The 26,765-nt window shown below is 41.6% G+C and overlaps 1 protein-coding gene across 4 annotated transcripts in view; it reads left to right on the top strand.

Annotated features, from left to right (window-relative positions):
• The window catches only part of LOC122564486 (FYVE and coiled-coil domain-containing protein 1), a 186,524-nt gene that overhangs the window by 83,809 nt on the left and 75,950 nt on the right, over nucleotides 1-26,765 (top strand). The gene's annotated exons all lie outside the window — the stretch shown is intronic.

Genomic DNA, 26,765 nt, shown 5'->3' with positions numbered 1-26,765 from the left:
TCAATGATGGAAGAGCCCAGCATATCAATACAAAAGACAAGGCTGAAGTGTTCACCGCACTCTTCAGCCAGAAGTGCCAAGTGGATGACCACCTCAGCCTCCTCCAAATGCCCCCAGCTTCACAGATGCCAGCCTTCATCCAGTTCAATTCGCTCCAAGTGATATCAAGAAATGGTTGGAGGCACAGATATTGCAAAGGCTGTAGGTGCTGATAATGTTCAGCAACAGTACTGAAGACTTGTGCTCCAGAACCTGCTGCTTCCCTATTCAAGCTATAAAAAACATAGCTACAAAACTGACAGCAGCACAAAACACGAAAAATGTCCTGTACACAAAAAGCAGGCAAATCCAACCTAGCCAATTACCACCTCATCAGTCTACGCTCGACCATTAGTAAAGCAATGGAAAATCTCATCATCATTGGTATTTGGTTAGAATATCACCTTGAACTGAAACATGACACCTTGCTTGTGAATATTTGGTTAGCCACAGACAGTTGGTGAGGAGAGGGATGGAAATGGTGGTTAAATAATAGGAGTTTGTAGCAGAAACAAAGACAATGGATTCAATCTTCCCAGTTTTTATGTTGGAGAAATGGATGAGTTAGCAGTAGAATTGCTGTGAAAGTGGCATCTCATGCTCACATAATGAATTTAATTCTAACCTACTGTTGGTGTGATGTGGAGCACATGGCATATTAACTGGGAATTGCAGGGCTATGTTGTGTGATAGCCAGATAATGTTGCAAATTATAAGGCAAACCCCAGAGGAAACCTACCCAAGCACTGGATCAATTTAGGATGCAACACCCTGAATAAGACAGCACCTCATCATAAATAACATTTAAGTTTGGGGCTATGAACCTACTGTAGGTTATTTCTGCTCTTGACATTGCTACATATTGAATTAAGTCTGGTATGGTCTAGAACTCCAGACCCACAACAATGCTTTTAACCCTTCATATGGCTTCTGAATTAGCTTGACAGACGATTGTATGTGGATACATTTGTAGTCAGGGTGGTTTTACTGAACCACTACTCACTGAGCTGGTCAAGCCTTAAAGATTATCTCTCTCAAACTAGGTTTGGAGCAGATCGTAAGAGAACCAAGAGAAGAAGCTCCTCGACTTTGCCCTTTGTGAACAGATTCATCTGTCCATGATAGCATTGTTAGCAGTGACCACCATACAGTCCTTGTGAAATCTTGACTTTACACTGAGGATACTTTCCATTGTGTTGCGTGGCACCATCATCAACTAAATATATTCAGATCAGGTGTATCAGCTTGTAACCAGGCATCCATGAGCCGCTGAGAGCCATCAGCAAGAGCTGAGTTGTAATTCACCACAGTCTGTAATCCTGTGGTTCAAAAAAATGCCTCACTCTAGCATTACCATCAAGTCAAGGATTGAATCCATTTCAATGGGGAGTGTAGATGTGCAAGTCAGGAGAAATCCATTTAGTGACGTGACAAGACAGGATTACGTGCTTGCTAAATATCAGAGACAGCACTAATTTCCTCCTTCAGTTCATTGAGTTTAGTTGGGATTTACCCTAAAATACCCTCAAAGTATTTTGTGGACACTTAATCTGTACAGTTTATATGTAACACAATTTATAACTACTTTTGCATGTGTGTTATAGGCTGCTTTGCCTCATTAATTTGAAAAGTGTCTATATTCTTCCTTTCGTTTGCATTGTTGGTACCAATATGAAAGAAGTGTGACTTCTTTCATAATATACATCAATACAACTGGGATATATGTTGTTTTTCGATGGTTGCTAAATCAAATCCAAGTGTGCTCCACCTAGCATTCTGTGAGCAATACTAGCTGGACTGCAATGGTTCAAGAAGAAAGGTCACCCATCATGTGAGGGTAAATGGAATAGATAGTAACTGCAGACTTGCCAACATTGGCCCTGTACCAAAAATCATTAAATAAAATTGAGATAGTGAGAACACAGAAGCTGGTTCAAGTTACTTGTTTTTCTGCCTTGTGCCCAGCGCATGGCAGTCACAGATACTGAGTTGAATATGTCAGGTTTTCAATGATTTGCAGAATGTATTTATTACGTATCCAAATATCGACAATCATTTTGTTCTGTTCAATTAGTAAAACTTCATAGTTAATTCAGTAGAAGGTGTGCTATCATCATAACCTAAATGATGACTATTAATGATTTACTCTGTTTATGCTTGCTATGTCTTTAGGGTCTTTTTTAAAACTATTAACACCTTAATCAGGATGTATGTCTCTGTGTTGTTGAGAACGCAATGTGTGACCTTTAATTTCCCTTACCTCATTTTCTTTTGTTTTTGTCACACCTTTTGGCACTGTTACTCAGCAGTTTGAAACAGTGGACTGGATTCTAATGCATTGGGAACACGGTTTGGAAGAATAGGGTAAAATAAAACCAAGAACTGTGGATGCTGGAGATCTGAAACAAAAACAGAAATTGCTGGCAAAACTCAGCATCTGGTGAAGAGTCACTAGACTTGATGCATTGGTTTTGCTTTCTCAGCACAGATGCTGCCAGACCTGCTGAATTTTGCCAGCAATTTGTGTTAATTTCAGGGTTCCATTAGGTTCTTGAACAATCACATACTCCAAAAACACATGCAGCTTGTCCGTTGGTGGCTTTTTAACCAACTACTTTATTATCCAGTTCACTGACCAGCTAGCTTCAACAGGCATGATGATGATCATCGTCATATAATTTCAACATCAATTTAAAGGGACAGTCTGAACATGTAATTGATCGATCTGGAATTGGGAGTGTAACAAAAAGAACTAACAAAACGAAATCCCGACATTCAGAGTCTAAACCTCACTTGAGTCATGCTGCCATGGGTGGCTTGGTAAGGCGCATAAGTGCGCAAAAACGGCATGAATATGCACAAGGAGATAGTCTTCCCTACTGACAGGAGAAAGAAACTTCCAGGTGGAGAAAAGAAGGCTTAGCTGGAGATTCATTGTGAGGTCTGCACTATGGTGTGGTGCTTTGTTCATGGATTCAATTCTAAAATCAACTTATTGAGATGAGTCCAGTTGCACATTCACCTATACTCTGTCACAATAAACCTCTCCTTCTGCAATCTCAAACCTGCTGTAACACATCATTCATCACAGAAACCAACCTCGTAGTTTCTTCAATTTCTCATTGTTTTAAATACTTTCTCACATCTCCATCTGTCTATCCAAGTCTGATGCACACCTTAATGCAGCTCTTGCCCTTGGTCACCCTCAACAACTGCGTTCTATCCATCCGTACTACACAGGCCGTTACTCCAATTCATAGGTCTCTTCTGCCTTGCAAGAGTAGAGAGCACAGACCATGATGGAGAGGCAGAGAACTTGGGGACGATACAATGGCTCCGTAGTCAATACTGTTGTCTCATAGCGCCAGGGACTATGAGTGGAGTTTGCACATTCTCCCCATGTCTGCATTGGTTTCCACCAGGTGCTCCAACTTCCTCCTACAGTCCAAAGATGTGCAAGTTAGGTGGGTTGGCCATGCTAAATTGTGCTGTAGTGCGCAGGAATGTGCAGGCTGTGTGGGTTAGCCATGGGAAATGCAGAATTACAAGGATAGAGTAGGAAGGTGGGTCTGGGTGGGTCACTGTGAACTCAGTGAGCCAATGGCCTGCTTCCACACTGTAGGGATTCTATAAATCGGCGACTACAGAGGAGGCAGCATGAGGCATCAGTGACATGCTTGGCTATCAGAGATGGGGAAATGTGAAACTCTGGGTAATCTAGTGCCAAAAGTGAAAGTTAGTCACATTACTTGCAATACTCTGACATCAATAAGTCAAACATGATCACGTGCAAAATGATCACATAAAGCATCCTCATGTTGCAAGTTTTAATTTATGTTTTTAATCTCCCGTTGCAAGCTTCCTGCAGGAAAGGGTTGTTCAGGAAGACAGTTCCACAGATATATTTTCTGCAGATGTACAATCTCAGGACATATGCAGACCCTAGCTCTGAGATACACACACTGTAGTGGGACAAGCAGGGCAGAGAGCAGATATTGGAGACAGGGACAGCAGTGGCGAATCAACGTCAGTCATTGCAGCACACTTCAGACTCTATTCAGCTAGATGCAGATGACATACCACAGGGGTGGGGAGTTGCTGCTGTTGACGAACGGGATACCTCTGGAGCAGGAGAAACAAATGCAATGTGGCGATGCCTTTGTCCATAGAAAGAATGGCCTACCTGATTGATGCATCACCCTGGTAATTAAACAAGTGCATCTGGGCCTTCACCACTCATACATTGGAATATCATTTCCACAAATTAATTTTTTCATTAACTTCTATAAAGCCTGGCTTCCAGTTCTATTGTAATGAACAAATAAGGTAGTTTCTTGTTTTCTACATTACTGCTTCAAGGATTCCAAAAGGACTATACAATCAGTCCACCATCTCTCTATCACTGAGAACCTTCCGAATGTGCATACTTGCTCATTACAATCCAAACCCTCTGTCTCCTCAATCTGATTGCTCTTTCTGATATCCTTTCAATAGCTGCTATAGGTCGGAGCTAGACTTCCACTCTCAACCAACCTAGCCACAGACATAACAAGTCACTGAATTTAGAAGTCCTTGCTATGTATAAAACACCATACACGCAAGGCCTGTAAATTGCTTTGGGGTTTTATCGAGAGCCACTGGCTGCAATTTGAGGTGGGAAAAAGTGCTTCTTCTTGCAGAGTAGATTTATTTGCAGAACACTAACTTCTGGTCACTGCACTGCAAAAAACAAAGCATTGAGACATTTTTAAAGTTTAATCAGATTATCACTGCTGTAGAATGGGCTTTAGAAAATTGAAATATAAATAGAAAGTATAAAAAAATTGTTACAGATTCATATTTCAATATTAAGACAGAAAACTAGGATAAAAATAAACTAGTGAAAACACATTTAAAACAAGGAGCTGATCTCTTCAGCAAATAATGAGGGACAATGCAATTCATGCTGTTGGAAGTATTACAGGAACATAGGGACAGAAGTAGGCCATTCAGCCCCTCAAGTCTTTAGCCCATTTCTCCCTTTTGTAGCTTTGCTGTGATGATACTGTGGCTTTGAGATACTGTGGTTTTTTATGAAGAAACTTTGACACAGAGGTACCGAATGGTCTGCTCAAAGCTAATAAAGTAAACAGTTTGGGAAGCCTTGGGCTGTTTTTTAAAAGGTGCAACAGTAGAAACAGCCTGAATGGGTGTGGTCAGGCTTCCACAGAATCAGGATTTTAGTTTTAGTTTTCACTTGTTGCTGGGGTCTTGGTGCTGGATATAGAAGCTCTTATTCCTCTCTCTGTTATATCTAAAAGCTGGGGTTCTCTTCCTGCTGCTAGAATTGCACAAGAGACATGCCATTTTACTTAAACTCGCCCTTGGCACAGGTAAATTATGGGATGTTATACTATTGAAACAGTTAATTAGTGGTGTGTGTGTATGTGTATATATAATTTTGCTAAACATTTTGATAGTGTAACAGTTAAGCAAGTTATTTTCTTTTTCTTTTGTCTGTGTTTTAACTGAAGTGTATAAATAGTGTGTTTTGATTAAAGCCGAATTGTTTGACCAATCAAATTGCATCTGGAATGCAAGGTCTTTAAAATTAGAAGTTAGGGACTAGGCTATTTTCTTAATATATTTTGAGGGGTTTGATCTGGTCCATAACAAAAATGTATATACCTCCGGTTAAAAATTAGCAATTGATTTTGCATCCACTGTCATTTGTAGAAGAGAGTTCCAAACATCTACCACTCTTTTTGTATAAGTGCTTCCTAATATCCCTTCAGAACAGATTAGTCCTATTTTTTAGACTTTGCCCTTTGGTTCTAGAATCCCCAACGAGTGGAAATAGTTTATCCTTTATCTACTTGTCATTCCCTGTCAATATCTTGGAGACTTCAGTCAGCTCACCCCTTAACCCTGTAAATTTGAAAGAAAACTGGCCTAACTACTATAATCACTGCTCAAACTTAACCTCTGAAGTATAGGTATCATTCTTACAAACCTACATGTAGTTCCCCTCAAGGCCAATGTATCCTTCCTAAGACTCTGAAATCCAGAATAAACTATTACATATGGCTAAAGTCTAAAGCAAAGCAAACTGTTTCCCACCAATTTTTGAATCCGTTTTTATTTTGCTTTCTGTCTTTTCATCCACTCTTTTCTCTTCCAAATGTATCATGCATTTCAGTTTATACTGGTCATAGCTTCTGTCTCATACTTTAATTTTGTCTTTACCTTTGGACTAATTCAGATGCAGATTAAACACATTTCTTGAGAAAGTAACACTTTGAGATACAATGTGAGTAATTTGAATCATCATCTAACAATAATTTACATTTCCTTTCTTTATGTCATCTATTTGTTCAGTTCTTCATAGAGTCATAGAAATGTACAGCATGGAAACAGACCCTTCGGTCCAACCTGTCCATGCCGACCAGATATCCCAACCCAATCTAGTCCCACATACCAGCACCCGGCCCATATCCCTCCAAACCCTTCCCATTCATATACCCATCCAGATGCCTTTTAAATGTTGCAATTGTACTAGCCTCCACCACTTCCTCCGGCAGCTCATTCCATACACATACCACCCTCTGCATGAAAACGTTGCCTCTTAGGTCTCTTTTATATCTTTCCCCTCTCACCCTAAATCTGTGCCCTCTAGTTCTGGACTCCCTGACCCCAGGGAACAGACTTTGTCTATTTATCCTATCCATGGCCCTCATGATTTTATAAATCTCTATAAGGTCACCCCTCAGCCTCTGATGCTCCAAAGAAAACAGTCCTAGCCTATTCGACCTCTCCCTATAGCTGAAACCCTCCAACCCTGGCCACGTCTTTGTAAATCTTTTCTGAACCCATTCAAGTTTCACAACATCTTTCCGATAGCAAGGAGACCAGAGTACGTAAATTATATGTTTAGGAATGTCTGCAAATTTAGAAAGCAAGCACAAACAAGAAACTAATTACTAGAGTACAGGTAACAAGATTTCACAGCTCACATACCTGAGACAGAGTCATAAATTGTTCTTTTAGTAGGTCATGCACCACTAAAATGTACATATATGCACATATATTAGGGCTGTCAGCTTGGTTGGCGAGATAGCTAGCATGAAGTTCAGAGTAATGCTACTAGTATGGAGTTGATTCCCGTTCCAACTGAGTTGGACTTGGGACCTGCTTTCCCCTACGTCTGAGAGTGGAAGACAATCATTGGCAAATAAACTGCCAAGAAAAATGTTGCACACTAATGAATCCAAATGCGTAAATCTATACAATTATATTATTACAATGAAATAATTATATGTATACCATTATTGTCTTTCCAACCTGTAAATAGTTATTGCATGACCAAAGTGACATTTGAATGATTATTGATTAATGTGAATTTGCCTCCACAGTATTAAATGATATATCTTACAATGTTCCCTAATTCAGGCCATCTACAAGTTTTCTTTTCAAATTATCACACATGCATAGCTGTGCAAAAAAATTAAAAGCCCTGTTAACAAACCAGCCAACAAAAACGATTAAGCACCACTGTTGCATGCTTGCCTGCAACTCCACTTTTACATACTGCTCAAGGTGCATATTAGATGAGAGACCATTTGTAATATCAAAACTAATGGGTACACCGCTATTTGTAAGTTATCAGATCTAACCTGATTTTCTAAGGCAGCCATAAATTCCATTGAAGGATCACTGTGGTATATCGCTGAAGCTTCTAACAAATACATCTGACATGTCGTTTGAAGCCTGGTCTGTTTTTAATTCATCACTGTCTGTGCTAACTACAGAGTTACAGGGAGTAGGAAGTGGGACCCCTGAAGAATGTTGAAAAGCACCCTTTGATGGCAGAATATCTTCTCTTCTGTAGGAGGATCACTGGACCCGAAATTCTGCTTTCTTTCCACAGATTTCCATTTTTGCCTGTGAAGAGTGTATTAGCTCAGTTACTTCTGTACGTAACAAAGGTATGGGGGGGGGGGGGGGGGGGTGTGGCTTGAATACCAGAAGAGCTAAGGTAAATGTGGAAACAGATGGAAATAAGCAGTGTTAGTGACCGCACGGTTGTGTGGTTGAAAGCCCAGCTCGAAATTAAATGTGACACAAGGTGTTAGTCAGTTGCCAGGGAGAGGAGTGAAGTTTGTGGCCAGGGCATAAGAGGTTGTTGCAGAGATCAAACATGGTGGTTTCATTGCAACAAATATTACATTGAAGTAAATGCTTGTGAATCTATGTCAGGTAAACAGTGTAATCATTCGCGTACTTTTTAAAACTGATGCCATGCTTTCAGAGAATGTCGATAAGGGTCAACGTATACACGGTAAATAGAAGCAGGCTAAGGAAAGATCCTTACAGTGCACCGCAATTACTGACGCTGGAGCTGGAAAAGAAGCCAATATGGGCAGTTCTTTGGCAATAATTAGATAATAATGAAATCAGACAAAAGCAGTCCTGCCCAATTAGATAACATTAAAGATCACACTACACCAGGTTATAGTCCAACAGGTTTATTTGGAACCACTAGTTTTCGAGAGGCTGCCTCTTCATCAGGTGGCTTTGGAACACTACCATACAACACAGAATTTATAGAAAAGGGTTATAGTGTCATGGAGTTGTCATGATATAGTAAACAACTTTAGTTAAAAATCACACAAGGAGGAAGCGGAGCAGAGCATTAGTCATTTGGGACTCCATTGTTTGGGAACATACAGGAGGTTCTGTGGGAACGAGAAAGACTCATGGTTGGTGTGTTGCCTCCCAGGTGCCAGGGTTCGTGATGTCTCTGATCTTGTTTTTGGAACTCTTGCAGAGGAGGGGGAGCAGCCCCAAGTTGTGGTCCACATAGGCACCAAAGACATAGGTAGGAAGAAAGATGGGGATTTAAGGCACAAATTCAGGGAGCTAAGGTGGAAGCTTAGTGCTAGGGCAAACAGAGTTGTTATGCCTAGTTTGTTGCCTATGCCACACGCTAGCAAGGAGAGGAATCGGGAAAGAGAGGAGTTGAACACTTGGCTACAGGGATAGTGCAGGAGGGAGGGTTTTGGATTCCTGAATAATTAGGTAGGACCTCTACAAACAGGATGGTCTTCACCTGAAACAGATGGGTACTATTATCTGGGGGGGGGGGGGGAATTTGCTAATGCTCTTCAGGTGAGTTTAAACTAGTTCAGCAGAGGGATGGGAATCTAAATTGTGTAGTTCGAGTATAGAGGAGGTTGAGAGTAGGGAGGTCCGAAGTAAAGTTTCAGGGTGACGAGGGCACCGGCAAACAAGAGGTTGGTTTGAAGTGTGTCTATTTCAATGCCAGGAGCATCCGGAATAAGGTGGGTGAACTTGCAGTGTAGGCCACGACCTGGGATTTCGATGTTGTGGCTATTTCAGAGAAATTAGTAGAGCAGAGGCAGGAATTGTTGTTGCAGGTTCTGGGATTTAGATGTTGCAGTAAGAACAGAGAAGATGGTAAAAGAGCTGTGGGTGTGGCATTGTTAGTCAAGGATAGTATTATGGCTGCGGAAAGGATGTTTTAGGACTTGTCAACTGAGGTAGTTTGGAGGGAGATTAAGAAAAGGAAAGAAGAGGTCACCCCGTTGGGAGTTTCCTGTAGACCTCCAAATTGTTCCAGAGGTTTAGAGAACAGGATAGCAAAGATGCTTCTTGATTGGAGCAAGAGTGACAGGTAGTTATTATGTCCATTGTGTGCAGGAGGATTTCCTGCCACAGTATGTAAACAGGTCAACAAGGGGCGAGGCCACATTGGATTTGGATTAGTGGTGCTGGAAGAGCACAGCACAGCAGTTCAGGCAGCATCCGAGGACAGGCCAAATCTGGTTTCCAGCATCTGCAGTCATTGTTTTTACCACATTGGATTTGGTACTGGGTGTTGAACCTGACCAGGTGTTAGATTTGGAGGTAGGTGATAGTGACCACAATTCGATTTTGTTTACTTTAGCGATGGAAAGGGATAGATATACGCCGAAGGGCAAGAGATACAACTGGGGAAAAGGCAATTACGATGCGATTAGACAAGATTTAGGATGCATAGGATGGTGAAGGAAACTGCAGGGGATGGGCACAATTGAAATGTGGAGCTTATTCAAGGAACAGCTACTGCATGTCCTTGATAAGTATGTACCTGTCAGACAGGGAGGAAATTGTCGAGTGAGGGAGCCATGGTTTTACTAGGGAAGTTGAATCTCTTGAAAAGAATAAGAAGACTGCTTATGTTGGGATGAGATGTGAAGGCTCAGTTAGGGCGATTGAGAGTTAGAATGTAGCCAGGAAAGATCTGAAGAGAGAGGTAAGACGAGCGAAGAGGGGACATGAGAAGCTGTTGGTGATAGGATCTAGGAAAACCTTAAAGCTTTCTATAGATATATAAGCGATAAAAGAATGACTAGAGTAAGATTAGGGTCAATCAAGGACAGCAGTGGCAAGTTGTGCATGGGGTCAGAGGAGATAGGAGAAGCGCTAAATGAATATTTTTCATCAGTATTCATGCTGGACAATGTTGTCGAGGAGAATACTGAGATACAGGCTACTAGACTAGATGGGATTGAGGTTCACAAAGAGGAGGTGTTAGAAGTTCTGAGTGTGAAAATAGATAAATTCCCCTGGGCTGAATGGGATTTATCCTAGGATTCTCTTGGAAGCCAGGAAGGAGATTGCTGAGCCTTTGGCTTTGATCTTTATGTCGTCATTGTCCACAGAAATAACTGGAGGATAGCAAATGTCCCGTTGTTCAAGAAGAGGAGTAGAAACAACTCTGGTAAATGTACACCAGTGAGCCTTACTTCGGTTGTGGGTAAAGTGTTGGAAAAAGTTATAAGAGACAGGATTTATAATCATCTCGAGAGGACTAAGTTGATTAGGAATAGGCAACACCTTTTTGTGAAGAGTAGGTTGTGCCTCATAAACCTTATTGAGACCTTTGAGAAGATGACCAAACAGGTGGATGAGGGTAAAGCCATTATGTGTGTATATGGATTTCGGTAATGTTTGATAAGGTTCCTCATGGTAGGCTATTGCACAAAATATGAAGGCATGGGATTGAGGGTGATTTAATGGTTTGGATAAGAAATTAGCTAGCTGAAAGAAGACAGAGGGTGGTGGTTGATGGGAAGTGTTCATCCTGGAGTTCAGTTACTAGTGGTGTACCGCAAGGATCTGTTTTGGGTCCACTGTTGTTTGTCATTTTTATAATGACCTGGGTGAGAGCGTAGAAGGATGGGTTAGTAAATTTGCAGATGATACTAAGGTCAGTACAGTTGTGGATAGTGGTGAAGGGTGTTGTAGGTTTGGAAAGGATTCACAGGAGGTTTACTAGATGTTGCCTGGTATGGAGGGAAAGTCTTATGAGGAAGGCTTGAGGGACTTGAGGCTGTTTTCGTTAGAGAGAAGAAGGTTGAGCGGTAACTTAATTGAGACATTGAAGATAACCAGAGGGTAAGATTGGGTGGACAGTGAGAGCCTTTTTCCTAGGATGGTGATGGCTAGCATGAGGGCGCATAGCTTCAAATTGAGGGGTTATAGATATAGGGCAGATGTCAGAGGTAATTTCTTTACTCAGAGACTGGTAGGGGCGTGGAATGCACTTCCTGCAACAGTAGTAGACTCGCCAACATTATGGGCATTTAAATGGCCATTTGATAGGCATATGGACAAGAATGGAATAATGTAGGTTAAATGGGCTTCAGACTGGTTTCACAGAGTGGTGCAACATCGAGGGCCGAAGGACCTATACTGTGCTATAATGTTCTATGTTCTAACACCAGGTTATAGTTCTTAAATAAATTTAGATTAAGTCTTTAATCTTTTAGAATGGTTTGAGTTCTTTAGTATATAAATACCACAATTACATTCTCAAGGTGGTGTCAGCTTATCTAATAATAGGTGTCATCTCAGCTCAGACAATGCATTAAATGTGTGAAAGTAAAGTCTGTACCAATGTTGAGTCAATTATATTTTTAAAGTGGAACTTACAGAATCTTACATGGTTTTATGCAGTTTTTGAGCAAAATAAATTGTTATTCTGCAAATACACAGAAGTTGAAGGGGTGCGTGCGTGTGTGTGTAAGCTAGCTTGGTCAAGTATATGTGTATGAGTGTGATGGGGTATAAGCCCATGAGAGGTTGAGTTGGGGGGGGCATGTGAGAGAGAGCTTGTGTATGAGAGAGGGTCTGCGTGAATGTGTGAATATGTCGGGGTGTGTCTGTGTGCTTGTGTACTTGAGAATGTATAGTGCAGTGGGGTCATCTATAGTGTGACATGAACCCAAGGTCCTGGTTGAGGCCTTCCCCATGGGTATCCAACTTGGCTATCAACCTCTGCTTGGCCGCTTTGCGTTGTTGCTTGTCCTGAAGTCTGCCTCGGAGGATGGTCACCTGGAGGTCTGCAAACAGACCAAGAAAGGTGAGAAGGGACAATCTTAGGGATGTGATTTTCTTTTAAGCCATGGCTGATATTATCAAGCAAAAAGCAAGGAAAATATCCAACAAATTAGTTATACTGATGAAGGCATTCAACCTGAATAGATATGTCATAGATGCCCAAAGGGACTGAGGAAAGAAAGATTGAAGGCCTTAAAACTATTCTTTCAAGGTTCAACTGAGCGTGGAATGTGCCTGACGACTGGGCAGTGGCTAACATATTTATACGGTTTTCAACAAGGAATTCAGAGCTAACCTGACTTAACAGCCATTTTGATTAACTTTGTGTTTTGGAATATTTTTGAATCTTTGAAAATGAAATTACCAAAAATCTAGATGAAAAGAAAATAATTGTCATTTAAAGCAAATATCATGTTTGACAAAATTGTCTAGTCCTTTGAGATTTTATGGATGGGGAGAATGTATTGAAAGTGTCATGGGCATCTGTAAAGCTTGACAAGGTACAGTAGAGACAATTAGACAAGATAAGATATGGTTTTACTTAGGGAGAAGAGCTCAAATTAGATTAAAAATTGGACTGAAGTGAAGAAACTGTAACTCAGAGTTAAGGGCAGTTTCTCAGAATGGTTAAAAGTTGGTAATGAGGTCATTTAGGATTTTGTTCTGAAACTACTTTTTATTTTTCTGTGTGGTTCAGGGTTTATTAAGATATTGTTTAAGTCTGCAAACAACCCTATGATGTATTTCAGAAATTACTCTTAAGACAAGATGAAGCCACCATTTCATAAGATGGTGAAATGGAAAAAAATTGACAGACACAACTCAGTCTGATGGTGATCCCTTTTGATTATTAATAACAAAGAGTAAATGCTTTTGAAAAAGAGAGCCTCAAAGGGTGTAAGAACTAGGAGCAGGAGTAGGTAATTTAACCTCTTAAGTCTGTTCAACATTCATTACGATCATGGTTGATCTCATGCTGGGCTCAACTCCACTTTTTCCCCTACTTCCCAAAACCCTTCAACATATTACTAATTAAAGATCTTTCATTTCTATTTTAAATTTATTCAGTGTCCCAGCGTCCACTGCACTCTGGAGTAGTGAATTACACACATTCACAGCCCTGTGGGGAAAGTAATTTATTCTTATCTCTATTTTAAATCTGCAACCCCTTGTCCTAAAACTATGACCTCTGTTCTAGACTGACCTACATAGCTTTTACGTCTACTTTGTCTATCCCCTTAAACATCTTGCATACTGTACCTGAATTAGGTCTCCTCTCATTCTTCTAAAGTGTAGATGGTATAGGCCTAAATTACTCAATCTCTCTTCATAGGACAAACCCCACCCCTCTAGATTCAATCTAGTGTATCTCCTTTAAACTACCTCCAATGCCACTACGTTATCGTGGCACGAAGGCTCAGTGGTTAACACTGCCACCTTAGAGTGCCAGGGACCCAAGTTCAATTCTACCCTTAGCTGACTGTGTAGAGTTTGCACATTCTCCTCATATCTGCATGGATTTCATCCAGGTGCTCCGATTTCCTTCCACAGTCCAAAGATGTGTAGGTTAGGTGAATTGGCTGTGCTAAACTTCCATATTGTCTGGGGTACTGCAGACTACGTAGATTAGCCATGGAAAATGCAAGGTTACTATGTTAGTGTAAGGGATGGGTTTTGGTGGGATGTTGTTTTGGAGGGTTGGTGTGGACCCAATGGACCGAATGGCCTACTTCCACACTAGGGATTCTATTCTACTATATCGCCTCAAGGTGATCAAAACTGTTCGCAGTACTCCAGGTCACACTAATGCCTTGTACAGTTGCAACATCTTCCTAGTTTTGTACTCTCTGCCTTTAGCAATAAATGCTAAAATTCCCTTTGCCTTCCTTATTACTAACATACTAATTTTCATGCACGAGGACTCCCTATAGGACACTCAACATATAAACCTGGAAATACATTGCCATTCCTTCACTGTCGCTGGGTCAAAATCATAAAATTCCCTCCCTAAGGGCATTGTGGGTCTACCTACAGCACGTGAACTTCAGCATTTGAAGAAGACAGCTCACCATCACCACCTCCAGGGCAATTATCAATGGCCAATAAATGCTGGTTGGCCAGTGATGCCCGTGTCCCATGAATAAATAAAAACAAGATTCCTCTGCACAGAATCACCCTGAAGTTTCTCTACAATTAGATAATAATTTGTCTTTTTTTTTCTTTCAACCAAAATAGATAATCTCACACTTTGCAACATTAGACTGTAATGTGCCACATTTTGGCCCTTTCACCCAAACCTATCCACATCTGTTTGTAAATTTCTGATTTTTAAAAAATTTTAACTTACATATCCACCTATTTTAACAAATTTGGCCATATTACCTTCTATCCCTGCATTCAAGTCGTTAATATAGATTGGAAATAGTTGGGGGCCATGGACAAACCCTGTGGTGTCCCACTAAGTACATCTTGCCAACCAGAGAGCGACCCATTTATCCCGACACTCTGCTTTTTATCAGTTAGCCAATCCTCTATCCAAGCTAATAACTTATCCCCTTCCCAGTAATTTATCCTCAACTCCATGTGGTCTTACCTTGTGTGTTAACCTTATTAAATACTTTCTGGAAGTTCAAAAGTACTACATCTACATGATCCCCCTTATCCACTTTACTTCTTATATTCTGAAGAATTCTAGTAAATTAGTCAAATATGATGTACCTCTATAAAACCATGCTAACTGTGATAGATTGCATTTAGACTTTCCAAATGTCCTGTTCATTCTTCTTTAATAATGGATTCTGACAATTGCCCACTGACAGATGTTAAACTAAATGGCCTATAGTTTCCTATTTTGTCTCCCTCCCTTTTTGAACAAAGACATTATATTAGCATTTTTCCAATTCACTGGAATCTTTCCCACATCCAGGGAATTTTGAAATATTTTAAACAATGGATCCACTGTCTCTGTTCCCACTTCCTTTAAAACTTTTAAAGGCCATCACATCCTGGGTAATGTAGCATCATCCCAATTTGTCTGCCTTCACTCCCTATAGTTTGCTCAGTACTTTTTCCCTGGTGATTCTGATTGTTCTAAATTCCTCCCTTGCTATAATCTCTGTTACTTATTACTATTGGGATGATGCTAGTGAAAGTTAGCACCAAGCATGTCTCAGTTCACTTTGAGTGAAATTTATCAAAGTGATTGTGCTTCAAGTTAGGACACTGGGAATCTGGAATAGTGTATGAGACAGAAGACCTTCACTCCTTCGTCTGCACTTTTTGTCCTATTAGGTCTTTGAACTAACGAACTCAACTTTTTCGTGAATTACAAAATATTGTGAGCTGTTGGTCAAATAGGTTTGAAAGGTTAAGTTTGAAGAACTAAGACAGCAGAAACAGCAACTGCTTAGAGATTTTTCCCACTGAAAATCCTCGGCTCAACTTTGAACTCAACATTTTGCTTCAAAGCCAGTATCATAAACTGAAGAAGGGTCACGACTCAAGACATTAATTCTTCTTTCTCTCCACAGACGCTACCAGTCTTACTGAGTTTTTCAGGCAAACTTCTGTTCTTTCTCTGATTTCCTTATCAACCCTCTGTTTTTCTAAACTGCTACACTCGATTACGTACTGCATCAATGTACTTTAAATTCTCTCATGTTGAAAAAAAATCCGCTCTACTTATTGAGTTGTTCTGTTTCTGAAAGAAGTTTTTTTTGTATTAGTTGCATTTTTGCTATGTTCCCTTTAATGTGATATTGCTGATAGCAATCTTCAAAAACTGATGGTGTGAAACAATTGATTGCTCAATTTGCTGTTTGTGTAAGCCTGCAGAATATCAGAAATATGAGAAATTGTTGCTCTCTTCAACAGATGATTTTTCTTCCGCTTGACCTATATTCTTTAGATTACTGAATGCACTAACCTCCACCTCCGTGATATCACTCTTCACCTATCTATGCTTTGCTTCTGCCCAATTGCTACTGAAACCTTCTCTATCTCTGTAGTCTCCATCAGCTCTACAACCTTCCAATCTGCACTCCTTCCAATTTGGCCTCTTAAGCATCCCTAACTTCCTTCTAGTCCCAGTATCGAAAACTATACTTTAAGCCTCCTAGGCCTTAAGTTCTGGGCGTCTTTCCATATTCCACTTTAAGCCCCTTATCCTTTAAGGTGTGTTCCTTAAATCTGTGTGTCACCTGTCCTAATGTCTCCTTTCATAGCTTGGTTTCAAACTTTATTCCTGATGAGGGGCTCTCTAGTGAAATACTTTGGCACATTTTACAACAATAAAGACCCTGTTTTTGCAGCCTTTTCACTTTCTTGTTAATGGGACACAGGCCAACTTATTTCTCTCAATTTTTCTCTGACCAATAAGCTATAGTCTGAATGTTTCCACAACAAACATTTTTTTCGCTAAAAGTAATACTTTTATACACCAAAAGAAGGGTTTCATATTTTAATCTTGATGCATTTACTATCTTTGCATAGATTATTCTAGGTGTTGACCATATCTGTGGAGATGCCAGTGTTGGACTGGGTTGGACAAGGTCAAAAATCTCAAGACATCAGTCTAATGGGTTTATTTGAAAACACTAGCTTTTGGAGCGCTGCTTCCCACCATTTGGTGACATTCTGAGGTTTCTCACGGGTTCTGAAGTAAGTAGTCGTTAGGCTCATGCCAGAAGGACTGCCAAAATATAATTGAGGGGTGAGGGGCCATTACTTCCCACCCATTGGATACAAGCATCTTGCGTATTTTGACACAGTTTAAATTAGCCAGAGCTCTGACCTGCTATCCATCCTCAATGAGCAAAGGCTACTGCACACCTATAGGATCTTGATATTTGCCTAAAGAGGATTTTCACTTTGGCAAGGTTAATCTCTGTGGAAAGATCAGAGGAGTTTAATTTTGACCCTTGTCTAAACCATTATTAGGAGAGCAGGAAGTATCACTGATACAAGAAAAATTATTTCTTTGCTTTCACATGGGTTTAAACAATTAGAATACCTGAGATTTATCGTCTCTCTGGTACCACTGAATATGATTTCCTTTGTTCTGTGGTAATGTTGATCTGTGATTGATCAATCCAATAACAAATTGAAAATCACAACACCAGTTTATAGTTCAATAGGTTTATTTGGAAGCACTAGCTTTCGAAGCACTGCTCTTTCGTCAGGTGCTTGTGGAATATAACATCATAGGACAAAGAATTTATAGCAAAAGTTTACAGTGTGATAAAAGTGACATTATAAATTGAAAAAGACCTGAATTATTTAAGTCTCTCATCTTTTAGAATGGGCATGTTGGTTTTAGTTCTTTCGTATGTAAATCCCAGAACTTTCTTAAAGTTATATTCTCAAGTGTTCTTTAACAATAGGTGCAATGTTCGCCCAGATAATGTAATTGAAGGTGTGAGGTGTCCTGTGTGAGGCTGCCTGTGCCCCAATGTTCAGACTGATTCTAATCTAAAAAAGGGACTTACAGAATCTTGCATGGATTCATGCAGTTTTTGAGCAAAATAAAATGTAAAATTTGTCCCACAAACGTGTGTGTGTGTGCAGAGGTGTATGCGTGTCTGTGAAAGAGTGTGTGTGTGTATGTGTGCAAGTGTGAGTTGTTATGAAGATGTGTGTGTACTGTTCCTTTGAGAGTTAAAAGCAACAGAACTACCTAACAGAACCAGCGTTCTGAGAAGAAATATAATGTAACATTTGGTCGAACAATTCGATTAACTGATTGCCTGGAAATGACAAAACAGATTTGAATTGGGCCAATAAGTTTAAATTATACCCCGAAAAATACCTAACTCCAATCCAGTTTGAATTTAATGTATTGACAGTTTTAAAAGCCAATGACACAATCTGATGCTTTGAGGGTATAAGACCGGGGAAAATTGAACAGTTGAGAAGAGATGTGCTAAGCCAACGACGTCCGCACACCACCCAGAAAATATCTCTCTTAAAAGGTATTTTTATCAATCAGTAACTTGTGAAGCAGAAATCCCTAAGAAGAACAAAAGAAGGCCAGAATTCAGAAAAATACAAAAGCTGCCTCTGCTCAGCCACTTTGTGATACTGCCTGTCTGAAGTCCGCCTTGGAGGATGGTCACCTGAAGGTTCGAGGTCAAATATTCCGGACTGCTGAAGTGTTCTCCGACTGGGAGAGAACACTCCTGTCTGTTCATTGTTGTACGGTGTCCATTCTTCCATTGCCGTAGCCTCTGCTCAGTCTCACCAATGTACCGTGCCTCAGCGCATCCTTGCCTGCAGCGTGTGAGAGAGACAATGTTGGCCAATTTGCATGAGTACCTGCAACGTACGTGGTGGGAGGTGTCCGTATGTGTAATGGTGGTATCCGTGTCAGAGCATCGCCACTGATACCACTAGAACACATGGTGATACCTCCCACCATGTACATGGCAAGTACGCATGTGACTTCGCCAACATTGTCTATCTCATATGCTGCAAGCAATGATGCGCTGAGGCATGGTATATTGGTGAGACTGAGCAGAGGCTACAGCAAAGGATGAATGGACTGTGCACAATAATCAATAGACAGGACTGTTCCTCTCCAGACGGATAACACTTCAGCGATCCGGGACATTCGACCTTTGGGTGACCATCCTCCAAGGCGGACTTCGTGACAGGCAACAATGCAAAATGGACAAGCAGAGGCTGATAGCCAAGTTCGGTTCCCATGGGGATGGCCTCAACCGGGACCTTGGGTTCCTGTCACACTACAGGTGACCCCACTGCACTACACGCACACACACAGTCACGCAGACCTTCTCTTAAAAGTTCACACAAACGTTCCCACACTCTCAAGCACACACACACCCTTTACACTCACACACACGCACATACACACACTCTCTCACAGTCAGCTTTTCCCCCCCCCACCCACATGCACATCTGAGTTTGTGGGGTGAATTTGTACATGCAGAATTACATTTTATTTTGCTCAAAACTTGCATGAATCCATGTAAGATTCTGTAGATCTTTTTTATAGATTAGAATCAGTCTGAACATCAGGGCATGGACATACTCACACAGGGCAGATCATACCTTCAATGCATTATCTGGGCCAACATGGCACCTATTGTTAAAGTTCACTTGAGAATCTAACTTTTAGAAAGTTCTGGGATTTACATATGGAAAAACTGAAACCAACATGCCCATTGTAAAAGGTAAGAGACTTAACAAACAATCCAGATCCTTTTCAATGTATAATGTCAGTTACCTCATACTGTAAACTTTTGCTATAAATTCTGTGTCCTGATCTTATACTCCACAACCACCTGATGAAGGAGCAGCACTCCGAAAGCTAGTGCTTCCAATTAAACCTGTTGGACTATAACCTGGTGTTGTGTGATTTTTAACTTTGTACACCCCTGACTAACACTGGCACTTCCAAATAATTACAAATTGGCCTTTATAATTTATTCAGTAAGAAAGTCTAATTTCAAACGTTTTTGTCTTTTGGGTATCTGTAGCTAGCTGCTTAAAGCATAGCCTATTGTTTGTTTCTGTAGGTTTTTCTACCTTGGTAATAGCAGTTTAAACAAGTATTTCAGAAATTACCTTTGGGCATTTCCTGTTCATGTCTTTGAAGTAATTCTCTAAGATGACCTACAATGTCCTCAGTGGATACTGAGCAATGCTTCACCTCCCCAAATGTGCACTGCTGACTAGCAAGCTGGTTTAGTGTTGACTAATTGAGATCTGGCTGGAATTGGCCAGTCGGTTGACTGTTCCTGACTGAATACAGTGTACAATTCTGCATTTGATCCTACAGCAGGAAACCACCCATAATCCTGCCCACGACCATATTTAGAGATATTAGGATAGTGGGCAAGTAGATGTTCTGAACCACCTTAAAGGAAGAAAAATGTTAAGAGGTTTAGAGAGGGAATTCGAGCACTTGGGATTCTTTCAGCTGTCAACCCTATCAGTGATGTGATAATCAATAGTCAGTAATGGCCATAAGACCAAAATGCAGAAGTGTAGATAACTTGGAGGATTGTGGGGATAGAGATTGCCAGAGATAGGAGGCCGGGAATAGATTGGAAAACAAGAATGAGAATTTTAAAATTGAAGCATTGCTTGACTGGAAATCAGCGCAGATCAGTAAGTGCAAGACTGTTGAATGCTTTCAGTGGGCTTGGTGCAAATGAAGAGATTTGGGTGACTTCATGTGTTTGTGAGGAGAGAAATTGTGAGACTAGCCAGGAATGCATGATGTGATTTTTGAGAAGAGGACAGCAATATGATTTATGATCTCTTTGTTGCTGATACTCAAATGCCAATTCCACTGCCAAAGACAATATGAAACCATTTGTCTCTGTAACCACAAATGCAAGAGTAGCAGAACTTCTGAAATGGTTTACAATGGGCTTTGCAGAGTAATGCATCAGAAAACACCTAGATGCCAAAAAGCAACCAGAAATAATAAACCAGCAACTAAGCTCGAAAATACAAACAATTCCTTTCAAATAATTCCATCATACCCACCAAAATGAGGGGGAATGCTTGTTCATGGAATCTGTGGCAAGTGTTTGCATGTCTTTTCAATGTGAGGAAGCTATAGCACTGCAGTATCATTTGTGTTATGCTGGCAAAGCATCTGCGAAAACCTCAGAATGAGGTTAGTATGTGACAGATGAAGTGCTGTAGGTTATAAGTGGAAAATGTGACTGGCAAGAAACTCAAAATCCTGATTTAAACACAATATTGAGAATATATAATACCCAAACTCTGTGTGTCTATATCTGGAGGCTTTGTGGTCTCCTTCACACTTGAAAAGGGGAATTATATGTCTGAATTTGCCATCCATGACTTCTAGGCTATCACTTTATTATTCCTGGATCATTGATTCGCTGCTAAAACTAAATTTTACAAATTCGCTATCAGTATGAAATTTATCCTTCCGTATCTGTCTCTCTATTCCCTTCCCAATAATTTTACATTCATAAATTATAATATGCAGAAATGCTTTTGATGAGTAATTCTCTGAATACTGAGAACTCTGTGTGTGTGCGTGCGCGCCCACACATAAACACCCCCACACCCATGCCCACTCACCATGGACATGCATGTCAGTGCTGCACTCTCTAAGATACCACGGATGTCACTCATAACTCCTTCGTAGAATTGCGAGGCACCACACATTGAAGTCAACAGGCCAGTAAATAAAGAACATTTAGAGACCATATTGTCAGGGTGTCAATCTTTGTAAAACGTATTGTCTCAATTAGGATCAAAGCTCCACAGCTAAAAGATATAGTTGCAAATTGCCAGACAAAGTTCATATGTCAGAAGTGAGAAATGTCTTCACATTCAACAGGTAGTAATGTGGTTGTCTTTACATTCAGCAGGCATTGATGTGGTTGAAAAAAGAAAGACTGTTTCACTTCTGCTTTATAAAATTAATTATATCTGCCCTTTTTTCTTATACACATTTGTTTCTTACTGCTACATTGTAATTAGTTATCATCCAAGTTGTGGCCGAGTGGTCCACAATGAAGGTTATTGTGTTGTGAATTATGCAGCAGAATCACAGAGCAGGAAAGAGGCCATTTGGAACTTTGCCCAGTGCTAGCTCTTTGAAAGAGCTATCTAATAAGTTTAATTCCTTTATAGGCCTAGATGTTTCTCCTCTCTCAGTTGAGAGTGTGGTGCTAGAAAAACACAGCAGGTCAGGCAGCATCCAAGGAGCAGGAGAAGCAATGTTTTGGCCAAGAGCCCTTCATCAGGAATGAGGCTTGTGAGCCAATGGGGAGGGGAGGGATGGGGTGGGTTGGGGATGGGGTGAAGGTAGCTGAGAGAGTGCAATAGGTAGATGGAGAAGGGGGTAAAGGTGATAGGTCGGAGAGGAGGGTAGAGCGAATAGGTGGGAAGGAAGATGGACAGGTAGGAGAAGTCATAAGGGCGGTGCTGAGTTGGAAGGCTGGAACTGGGATAAGGTGGGGGGGAGGGGAAATGAGTAAACTGGTGAAGTCCACATTGATGCTGTATGGTGGGACTGTCCCAAGGTGGAAGATGAGGCATTCTTCCTCCAGGCATCGGGTAGTTAGGGCGTGGCGATGGAGGAAGCCCAGGACCTGCATATCCTTGGTGGAGTTGGGGCGGGGGGGGAGTTGAAGTTTTCGGCCACGGGGCAGTGGGGTTGGTTGGTGCAGGTGTCCCGGAGATGTTCTCTGAAACGCTCTGCAAGGGGCTGTCCTATCTCCCCAATGTAGAGGAGACCGCATCAGGAGCAACGGATACAGTAAATGACATGTGGTAGTGCAAGTGAAACTCTGATGGACGTGGAAGGCTCCTTTGGGGGCTTGGACAGAGGTGAGGGGGGAAGTGTGGGCGCAGGTTTTGCAATTCCTGCAGTGGCTGGGGAAGGTGGGTTGGTGGGAGGCGTGGACCTGACAAGAGAGTCACGGAGGGAATGGTTTTTATGGAAAGCGGATTGGAGTGGAGAGGGAAATATTACTTTGATGGTGGGGTCCGTTTGTCAGTGATGAAAATGGCGGAGGATGATGCGACATATGCGGAAGTTGGTGGCGTGGAAGGTGAGGACCTAGGGGTTTCTGTCATTGTTGTAGTTAGAGGGGTGGGGTTTGAGGGTGGAGGTGCGGGATGTGGATGAGATGTGCTAGAGGGCATCATTGGCCACATGGGAGAGGAAATTGCAGCATTTCTTTGAAGGAGGAGGATATCTGGTGGAACTGGTCCTCCTGGGAGCAGGTGCGGTGGAGGAATTGGGAATAATGGATAACGTTTTTACAGGAGGCAGGGTGGGAGGAGGTTTAGTCCAGACTGGCCCTCACCCTGAATAATTTCTCCTTCAATTCCTCCCACTTCCTCCAGATATTAGGGGGTTAGCCATGGGCACGCGCATGGGCCCCATCTATGTCTGTTGGTTACGTGGAATAGTCTATCTTCCGCAGTTACACCGGCATCATTCTCCATCTTTTCCTACATTGATGACTGTATCTGCGCTACCTCTTGCTCCCACAAGGAGGTTGAACAGTTCATTAACTTCACAAACTCATTCCACCCTGACCTTAAGTTCACCTGAACCATCTCCGATACCTCTCTCCCCTTCCTGGACCTCTCCATCTCCATTAACAGTGATCAACACAATACGGACATCTTCTACAAACCCACAGAGTCCCACAGCCACCCTGGACCACACCTCCTCCCACCCTGCCTCCTGTAAAAACGCAATCCCCTTTTCCCAATTCCTCAAGCTCCGTCGCATTTGCTCCCAGAAGGACCAGTTCCACCACAGAACATGCCAGATGGCCGCCTCCTTCAAAGACGCAATTTCCCCTCCCACGTGACTAATGATGCCGTCCAGCACATCTCATCCACTTCCCGCACCTCCGCCCTCGAACGCCACCCCTCGAACCGCAACAAGGACAGACCCTCTTGGTCGTCACCTTTCAGCCCACCAACCTCCGTATACATCACATCATCCTCTGCCATTTTCACCACCAACAAACGGACCCCACCACCAGAAATGTATTTCCCTCCCCACCCTCCTCTCCAACCTTTACCCCCATCTCCAGCTACCTATTGCAATCTCAGCTACCTTTACCCCAGCCCCCCACCCCCCCCCCCCCCCCCCAAATTAGATGATTTTGTTCATGGTTTTTTTTCTCTCTCTCTCAGTACTCCATTGTCTATCTCTCCTTCAAATCTTCTGTCATCACCCCTTTCATCAAATAAATCCTTAACTCCACCATCATCGCAAACTACTGCCTTGTTTCCAACATCTCCTTGCCTCTACAAAGATCTTATCTGTGTAGTAACCTCCTATCTTCCCTGGAACTCTGGTGTGAATCTCTACAATTGGGTTTGTACCTGCTACAATGTTGAGATGGTTTTTATCAGAGTCACAAATGATATGCTGTATGATTGCGACAAAGCTAAATTGTTACCTTGCATTGTTTTTCCATTAGTGTCCAGCTGGCAGAGACTGCATGTTTTGAATCTTATCTATCTAATCATAGCCAGAGAATCGCCCGCAATAACTTCTCATTCTCACTGTTACTTCTGATGTCCCCCAGGATTCTAACCTTGGAATCTACACAGTTCCTTGGTGAAATCATCCAAAAACAGAGCCTCAGTTTTTGCTTGTACACTGACCGTATCCAGTCTAACTCACCACCACCTTTCTCAATGTTTCCACTGTTGCTAACTCATCCGTTTCTCTAATTAAAAATTGGAAACATCGTATCTCATTGTTTTTATTTCTGCTACAAACTCCCGTTACTTAGCAACTTTTAAAAAAATTCATTTATGGGACTTGGGTGTCGCTGGCTGGCCAGCATTGATAGCCTATCCCTATTTACCCTTGAGAAGGTGGTGGTGAGCTGCTTTCTTGAATTGCTGCAGTCCACTTGCTGTAGGTTGACTCACAATGCCATTAGGGAGGGAATTCCAGGATTTTGACGCAACTACTGTGAAGGAACGGCGGTATATTTCCAAGTCAGGGAGGTGAGTGGCTCGGAGGGGAACTTGCAGGCTGCCCTTGTCCTTCCAGATGGCAGTGGTCATTGGTTTGGAAGGTGCTGTCTCAGGATCTTTAGTGAATTTCTGCAGTGCATCTTGGGCATAGTACGCACTGCTGCTACTGAGCACTGGTGATGGAGGGATTAAATGTTTGTTGATGTGGTGCCAATCAGGTGGGTTGCTTTGTCCTGGATGGTATCAAGCTTCTTGAGTGTTGTTGGAGCTGGACCCATCCAGGCAAGTGGGGAGAACACTCCTGTCTGAGGTTAACCAAACTTTATTCAGAAGTGCAGTGTCACAGTTCACTCCAAGGTGAGCTTCCAACAACATACTTGTACCGCACCAAGCCAGCCTCTTTCCTCCACTAAAATATCACTCAGTTCCCTCTTGTCTCAGCTCATCTACTGCTGAAACCATGCCTTTGCTACCTGCATGTTAATGTTCTCCTGGCAAGCTGGCTGCCTGCATTTTACCCCAGACCAAAACTCTGTTGCTGATTTGTGTCCTTAATTGTGTCAAGCTTGGTTCACTCATTACTGCTGGTTTTGAATTCCTACATTGACTCACATTTAAGCAACACCACAATTTTAATGTTGTCATTCAACTTTAAAAATCTCCACTTGGCTTGTCCCTGCCTGTATCTGTAATCTCCCCTACAATAATCATTCAGGATAACTGTCCACATCGAATTCTGGCTTCTTGAGCTTCCTGATTTGGTTTGCGCTGTTAACATAGCTGTGCCTTCAACTGCCAAGTTGTGAATCTCTGGAAGTCCTTTCGTAAATCTCTCTGCTGCTGTACTTACCTCTCTTTCTTCCTTTAAAAATTAACTTTAAACCTTTGACCAAGCATTTGATAATTTACTGTTATATATCCTTATGTGGATCAATGTAAAAGTTTACTTAAAATCTCCTGCAATGTGCTTGGGATATTTCATTATGTTAAAGGCACTAAATAAATATGCTGTTGTGTATGGTTTTTTGAATGCATCTGTTGAATCTCTCCGAACCTTATTTGTGTCAAATAAATCAATCTAGTGCATTGTGGCTGCATGGGCAGTTTGACAAAGATAACCCATTTCAGGAGATCATAAAGTACTTTTATCAGCAACCAAATCTTATAACCGAGTATTTTGAGTTCTTGCTCATCTTCTTGTCTTCCTTGCACTATTTTATCATTTTATCACTACCAGTGACTGATTTTTATAACTTACTAATGTCTGAATAGAAATAATGTTTTTGTATCTTGAATTACTGGAGCTAGAAACTGAATGTCTGCCAGTATACTGCATAAAACCAACATCAATTTAATGTGTTCAGAATTAAAACTCTAAGGAGTCAGTATATGTGCTATTAGTACTTTAAGATGCAGAGTCATAGAACCCCCGCAGTACAGAAGGAGGCCATTCAGCACATTGAATCGGCACTCAGCCTACATAGAACATAACAGCCAGACTCTGTCCCCTACCATATTCTGTAGCCCCACATTTACCATAACAAATCCCACTTAGCCTGCACATCCCTGAGCACTATGACAATTACAGCATGGCCAATCCACCAAACCTGCACATCTTTGAATTATGGGAGGCAATTAGAGCACCCGGAGGAAACCCATGCAGGCACAGGGACAGCGTGTAAACATAGACAGTAACCCTGGGCTGAAATTGAACCTGGGTGCCTGATGCTGTGAGGCAGCAGTACTAACCACTGAGCCACCGTGCTGCACCATTTTAACATAGCACATTAATAAGAGTGGGTGGGAAGGCACATATAACTGTTCAATAAGGCGAAGAAAGGGACAGACATCAGAAATGACTCGGGCATCAACTG

Source organism: Chiloscyllium plagiosum, unplaced genomic scaffold (assembly GCF_037043375.1).
Source record: "Chiloscyllium plagiosum isolate Xiang-an unplaced genomic scaffold, Cpla_swu_hap1 HiC_scaffold_34, whole genome shotgun sequence".
Taxonomy (NCBI): domain Eukaryota; kingdom Metazoa; phylum Chordata; class Chondrichthyes; order Orectolobiformes; family Hemiscylliidae; genus Chiloscyllium; species Chiloscyllium plagiosum.
The sequence above is the reverse complement of the archived record's forward strand: the minus strand, read 5'-3'. Positions and strand labels throughout refer to the sequence as shown.